Source organism: Melanotaenia boesemani, chromosome 3 (genome assembly GCF_017639745.1).
Source record: "Melanotaenia boesemani isolate fMelBoe1 chromosome 3, fMelBoe1.pri, whole genome shotgun sequence".
Lineage (NCBI taxonomy): Eukaryota > Metazoa > Chordata > Actinopteri > Atheriniformes > Melanotaeniidae > Melanotaenia > Melanotaenia boesemani.
In genome coordinates, this window is record NC_055684.1 from 39,483,155 (window position 1) to 39,489,594 (window position 6,440).

The following is a 6,440-nucleotide window of genomic DNA, read 5'->3' on the forward strand; positions in this document are numbered from 1 at the left end:
TTTGCCTTGCCATACCTGAATGAGAGCCGTATGAAAGAGGTCTGGGAGGGTGTCAACACCATCACAGGCTTCAGATCAAAGGCCATAACAGTGGGGGGGACAGTGGAAGAAGCAGACAGGCTGAACATCTTCTTTAACCGCTTTGACCAGCCCACGGTCCCCCCTCCCCCACTGCAGTACACAACCCCCCTGACTTCATCCCCTGTGCAGCCCCCCTGCCAACCTTTACCCCTCCCCCCATCTCAACACCCTCCACACATAACAGCAGAACAGGTGAGGGGAGAATTGAGGAAGCTCCACCCATGGAAAGCAGCAGGCCCTGACAGAGTGCCTCCTTGTCTGCTTAGGACCTGTGCTGCTGAACTGGGGGAACCACTCCAGCATGTCTTCAACCACAGTCTACAGCTGGGGAAAGTGCCTACCCTGTGGAAAACATCCTGTATTGTTCCAGTTCCAAAGAAAACCCGTCCTGGTGAGCTAAACGATTACAGACCGGTGGCACTTACATCCCAGCTGATGAAGACGATGGAGCGGCTCATCCTCAATCTCCTCAAGCCCGAAGTGCAACAGGCCCAGGACCCCCTACAGTTTGCCTATCGCGCAGGTGTGGGTGTGGAGGATGCTATTCTCTACCTCCTACACCGTGTCCAAGTTCATCTGGATAAGGGGAGGGGCACAGTGAGGATCCTCTTCTTGGATTTTTCAAGTGCCTTCAATACAATCCAGCCCCTGATGCTTCTGGACAAACTGAGGGAGATGCAGGTGGACCCCTGCTTGGTGTCCTGGATTGGTAACTACCTCACAGAGAGACCGCAGTACGTCAGGCTAAAGGACACCACATCTGACACAGTTATTAGCAGCACAGGAGCACCCCAGGGGACGGTGCTGGCCCCCCTCCTCTTCACACTCTACACCTCAGACTTCTGTTACAACTCAGAGCTGTGTCACATCCAGAAGTTTGCAGATGACACAGCCATCATGGGGTGTATCAGGGATGATGGAGAGGATGAGTACAGGAATCTGGTCCGTGACTTTGTCACCTGGAGTCAGATGAACCATCTCCAGCTTAACACCTCAAAGACTAAGGAGCTGGTTATTGACTTCAGGAAGTCCAGCCCACAACCACGTCCAGTGACCATCAGGGATGACAAGGTAGAGACTGTAGACAACTACAGGTACCTCGGGTTGTGGCTGGATAACAAGCTGGACTGGACATGCTGTACAGATCACCTGCACAGGAAGGGCCAAAGCCGTCTGCACTTCCTGCGAAGACTGGGATCTTTCATCTTGCAGGAAACTCCTGTGGATGTTCTATCAGTCTGTGGTGGCTAGTATGCTTTTTTATGCTGTTGTCTGCTGGGGGGGTAACATGACAAAAAGGTGTGCTAACAGGCTGGAAAAACTCATCAGGTGGGCGGGCTCTGTGGTTGGCATATTGCTGGACTCTCTGGTAACAGTGGCAGAGAGGAGAACACTAAAAAAACTACTGGCTATTGTGAATGATGCCAGTCACCCTCTGCACACTGTCATCAGTGCACAGAGAAGCCTGACCAGTAACAGGCTGCTCCTCCCCAAGAGTAGGACCAACCGGCTCAGAGACTCCTTTGTCCCCCGAGCCATCAAACTGTACAACTCTGCATTAGGCAGGAGGGGAGAAGGAGGGGGGAGAGGGAGGGAGAAGGAGGGGGGAGAGGGAGGTGTGCAGTCCGCCTGATACAACACATGCACAATAACCCATACAAACAGTTGCAATAACTTATACGTGCAATAGTGAACTGGGAATCTGTACCACCTCTACTGTGTGCAATGCTTGTTTATATTGTTTTATTTAACTTATCTTATTATTATTTATTGCATTCTATTTATACTTTTCTTGCACCTAATTGCCTCTAAAAATTTTTACTTTATACCTGTATATATTATATCTTGTGCTTATCCTGCTTTACTGTTGGTGTTGTATTGCTGCTGGTACCCAAATTTCCCTGAGGACTCTCCAAAGGGATTAATAAAGTATATTCTATTCTATTCTATTCTATACCTAAAGCCAGTGAGGAAGTTGCTGCTGTTTCAACATATTTTGTGGCTCCACCAAGTAATAAAAATCATGCAGGTTCCCAAATATTTCTGAGGCCAGGTTGTTACAGTAAATATTAATAATAGCATATGTTGTTTTAATTTTAATGCAAATTTCATTATATAAACATATACGCAGGGATTTAATTTAACTTTTGACCTGTTCAGATTATTTGTCTTTTCAGTGTCTAACATAAGAGGTCAAGAAATTGTGTTTTTGAGACAACTGTTGCTTGCTATTAGGCTAGCTGTAAAAGCAGATTAAACGATGCATTAACCTGCTCTGTTTTCAGAAAGGCTGTGAAAGCAACATGGGTTACAATGTAAAACCTGCCTGTCTCTCACTGCAGCCACATGCATGCTGCCCGGACTTGTTAAGTCCTGCTGACAGGCCTGCTGTGCCCAGATACGCGGCTGAGCTATGATTGGAAACTCAACTGTTCATAGCAGAGGTTTACGGAAAGGTCACCAACAAATTATCAATCATAATTTTAAGTAAGGAAACAGAAAAAAAAGTCTTTAGAATGCTTCACAGTGTGTATCATAATATCTACAACACTGGTGTGTTTGGCTAGTTTTGCTCTTCCTTTTAGTGTGGTGGGAATCTTGTGCAGACGGGACCCCAGGGGACAGTTGTGGCACTCATCCCAGACCAGAAGGAAACAGGTGGATATCCCTATGACCAGGCCTTTCCCTAATACCAGTTCTCTAAGTGAGCATGGTGCTAACACTTTTACAGCTCCCGTGGGCAACTCAGGACTCGGTGGAAGGCCTGTATACAAGCCGGTGGTGACAGGTCACCTTGGCAGAGTGTGGCACTGCCTTCCAGGACACTCTGCCCGGTGACTCGGCTTAGATCTGTTGAAAAACACAAACCTCACAGACAAACTGTTACCGGAAAAAAAATGCAAACGCATTTGTGTCTAAGACTGAAATGCCTACATAAAGCCATTTAAACACATGAAAGTGATGTTAATCTCATGAAAAAATCTTCATGTTCGCTTTATTTTGATGAAAAGTGGACAGATAGAGCTGCAGCCATCTGAATGGACTCGAATCACACCGAAGTCACATACAAAGTGACTTCAGCTTTGACTTGTGATGAGCAACCTTTGATGTTTAGTGCTTTCTTTGCGATATCCTCTGGTCACCTGTATGTTGGATGTGATTCATTTCCTCAGACATAACAGCAACGTAACGTTACACAAACACAGATTCGTACACACATGCAAACAATAAAAACAATGGCAGCTCCAGCAAACACGCCAGTTTTTGGGTATAAAAACTTCATATCGGGGACTAATAAAAGAGCAGCAAGCTGCAAGCTGTGGTGTAAATTCTGGCTCTACTACATCCAACTTCACCTGCCACTTTAAAATACACCTGAATAGGTTAGTTACTCTCATATGAAGCTTAATTCTTGGACTTATGTTAGCAACTAGCTCAGTTCCACAGCAGCGTAAATGTTAGCTTGCTACCTTGCTACAAAAATGTTAACTCCATTAAATTGGCTTTCACTAAATGTGTTCAAAAGAAGAATGAGACATTTACCGAGAATTATTTAAATATTTCAGAGCATGAATGAATTTGGTTCAATATGACCTGGAGCAAGACCATCTCTAGGCCATCTCTCACTTTAGGTTAGAGAAATGCTGATACAGATCAGAGACATGGTGTCATGGTTCTGTGTGTCTGAGTTTTGCAGGTAGGGTTGAGCAGGTTGCCATGGGGATGAAGGGCGGAGGCTGGAGCCACAATTGATCCCACCTGCAGCGCATCAGCACCTTCGTTAGCCAGCTTACCTCCCAGCTATTTAAGATCATGCAGGAGCTCCAGTCTTCGCCAGATTGTCACACTTTACTGCGTGGTAACCAGGCCTCATTTTAAGTCTTACCTTGTGCCTTGTTCTCAGTAAACTTATCTTGTCATCTTAATTCCTCAGCCTTAGACCTTGCTACCTTGGATCACCACAGCACCTTGGATAAAGACTGTCCCTCATGCCAAGTCGACTGCCTGCCTGCTCGCCCTGCCTGCAAACAAACTCATTCCACCTCCACCAGCAACCATCACCTGGCTTACTCCTCCACCGTCAGTCTTCCTCTGGAATACAGTAAGCCGCTGCTATAGCAGACATAACCCAGCACCCTCTCAGACCCACATTAATCCTCTGCCCTCTCATAGGAAGATCTTCCCGGACCTGGACTAAGCCACTAACTTTTATTATAAATAAACATTGTTTGCATCTCACTCCTTGTCTCACTAAGTGTTCTGCATTTGGGTCTGCTTCTTTGTACCGCGGTCTCCGACCGTGTCACATGGTTGGAATTAAGGGGGAGCCAAGGGGAGCTCGTGGGTTTGGCTGGGGGATTCCCATTGCGGGATCCCCCCGGTGGCCCCCTGTGACTGCCTGCCCCACTAGATTTTAATCACAACCTAGACACTAATATACATTTAGGGCCTCGGGGGGACAGGCACATGGGCTGTGGGTGGGCGGACAGGAGCCACCGAGGTGGCCCTTCCTACATCCCCTCCCTTTGTGACCTCCCTCCCCCCAATTTTATTTACACATTAGACACTACCACATTTAACAGAATTGCCCTACACACACAACACACACACCCACACACACTGAGGGAGTCACTGAGGGAGAAAATGTCCGCAGGCCCCCAGGGGTGACCTGCGGACATTTTCTTGTCCCTGGTTTGCCTAGCCTTAGTGTTGGGTTGGCGTGGCCGGCAGTGGTTTTGCTTGGAGCGGTCGGGCCCCGTCGAGTTCCTGGGCAGGGCTCTGCTGGGGGGAATGGGTGGGCCTGTGGGGTGCCTGCCCTCTGTGTGGCCCGCGCCACGGCGCCTCGCGTCCACTGGGCCTGCTCACCATCACCCTGTGCTGCCCAGTGCCCCTGCCCCATCGCGCTGGGGGGCTCCAGTTTGGGGGTCCTTCTGCTCTGGTACGAGTGGGCCGCAACTCTGTCTGCTTTGGCTGTCCTGGGCTTGGTGCTCTGTGGACCTGCTGGGCCTTTGGGGCCTCGCCCCCCCCCTTCATCCCCCACTGATGCTTTAGGGTGCGGTGTGATCACGGCCCCCTTGCAAGCACACATTTCTTCCTTGTTGCATGGTCACACACGCATGTTCACACGTGCATGCTCACAAGTGTGCTCGTCTCTCCATCTCCTTCTGACTAGATGTTGCTGATGTTTCTGTGTTGGTACGTTTCTCTGCAGGTACGTTTGATGTGATAGCAGTAGTTACTACTGTGTGTTAATCTATATGCCCGTGCAGGTGACTTGTAAAGTTGCGGTACACATCCAACAAAAACAGGCCCCCTCTCAAGCCCTGGTGTAATTTGAACCCTGAACTGAATACTCTGAAAGTCTGTGAAGTTGTCCTTTTTCAATATTCCTCATCCATGCTGGTTTCTGATGCCTTAATTCATTCTTACCCTGTAGAGAGTTGTATGTAGAGGGCTTTGTCATCATCATGAGCTTTTCACTGCAGTTCACTGCAACATATTTTGATCAGGTTGATACCAGGAAGCAATTGGGGATAGATTTAGTTCAGTTTTAGTTTGTTTCAATATTTTTACACCAAATAAATAAATGTTAAATTCCTCAAGTCATTTGTGTTATTTTCCCCTTTGTTAACCCTTTATGGCCAACAGGAGCTCAGTTAATCATATTAAATTGAACATTATTTGGGGTCACAAGTTATGTAAATGTTTCCCATCTACAGTTAGAAGAAAAGAAATAATCCTTCTTGTAAGATATAAACAGTAATCATTCATAAACCAAACTGATATAAACTGATTTTAATAGAAACGACAAAGAAAGCTTCAAACTGTAAACACCAAAACAATTAAATAATAAGACCTTTATTAAATCTTAATTTTAAATGAAACCTAATTATATATTTAGACAACACAACATAACAGCAAGCTCACCATGTAGTTAACTATAAAGTAAATAATGAGTGATTTCAGACAGTTTATTTTATGTGGATTTGCTTCCATTTGCCCTGAACTCATACATCTTGTACATCCTGGGAATGCAGCGACTCAGCAGCATATTCAGGAACCACCAGCTCTTCATTAGTAAAGCAAATACTGTCTCCACTCAGATTCCATCATCAAACACAAACCAAGCTTCACAGCGACAATTACAATGAAAAACAGTGGTTTTATATAACCACAGGCTCATGGCCAAGCTGTCCACATCATTACCTTTCCTTCTTTTTACAGTCATTTTATTATCTAAATGTTCATAAAAATGAAAAAAAGAAAAATGACTTCTTTTAAAAATTCTTCCTAAATACTGTGTTTGTGTGTATTTTAAGGGCATAAAAAGCTGAAGGTTCGCTTGAAGTTTTTCTCAC

At 46.1% G+C, this 6,440-nt stretch overlaps 1 long non-coding RNA gene across 1 annotated transcript; it reads left to right on the forward strand.

Moving 5' to 3' along the window:
• The first annotated feature begins 3,752 nt into the window (after positions 1 to 3,752).
• On the forward strand, positions 3,753 to 4,356 carry LOC121636274. Its single transcript, XR_006009701.1, has 3 exons — positions 3,753 to 3,940; positions 4,016 to 4,183; positions 4,255 to 4,356. It is a non-coding gene; the product is annotated as an uncharacterized LOC121636274 (long non-coding RNA).
• The last annotated feature ends 2,084 nt before the right edge of the window (positions 4,357 to 6,440 follow it).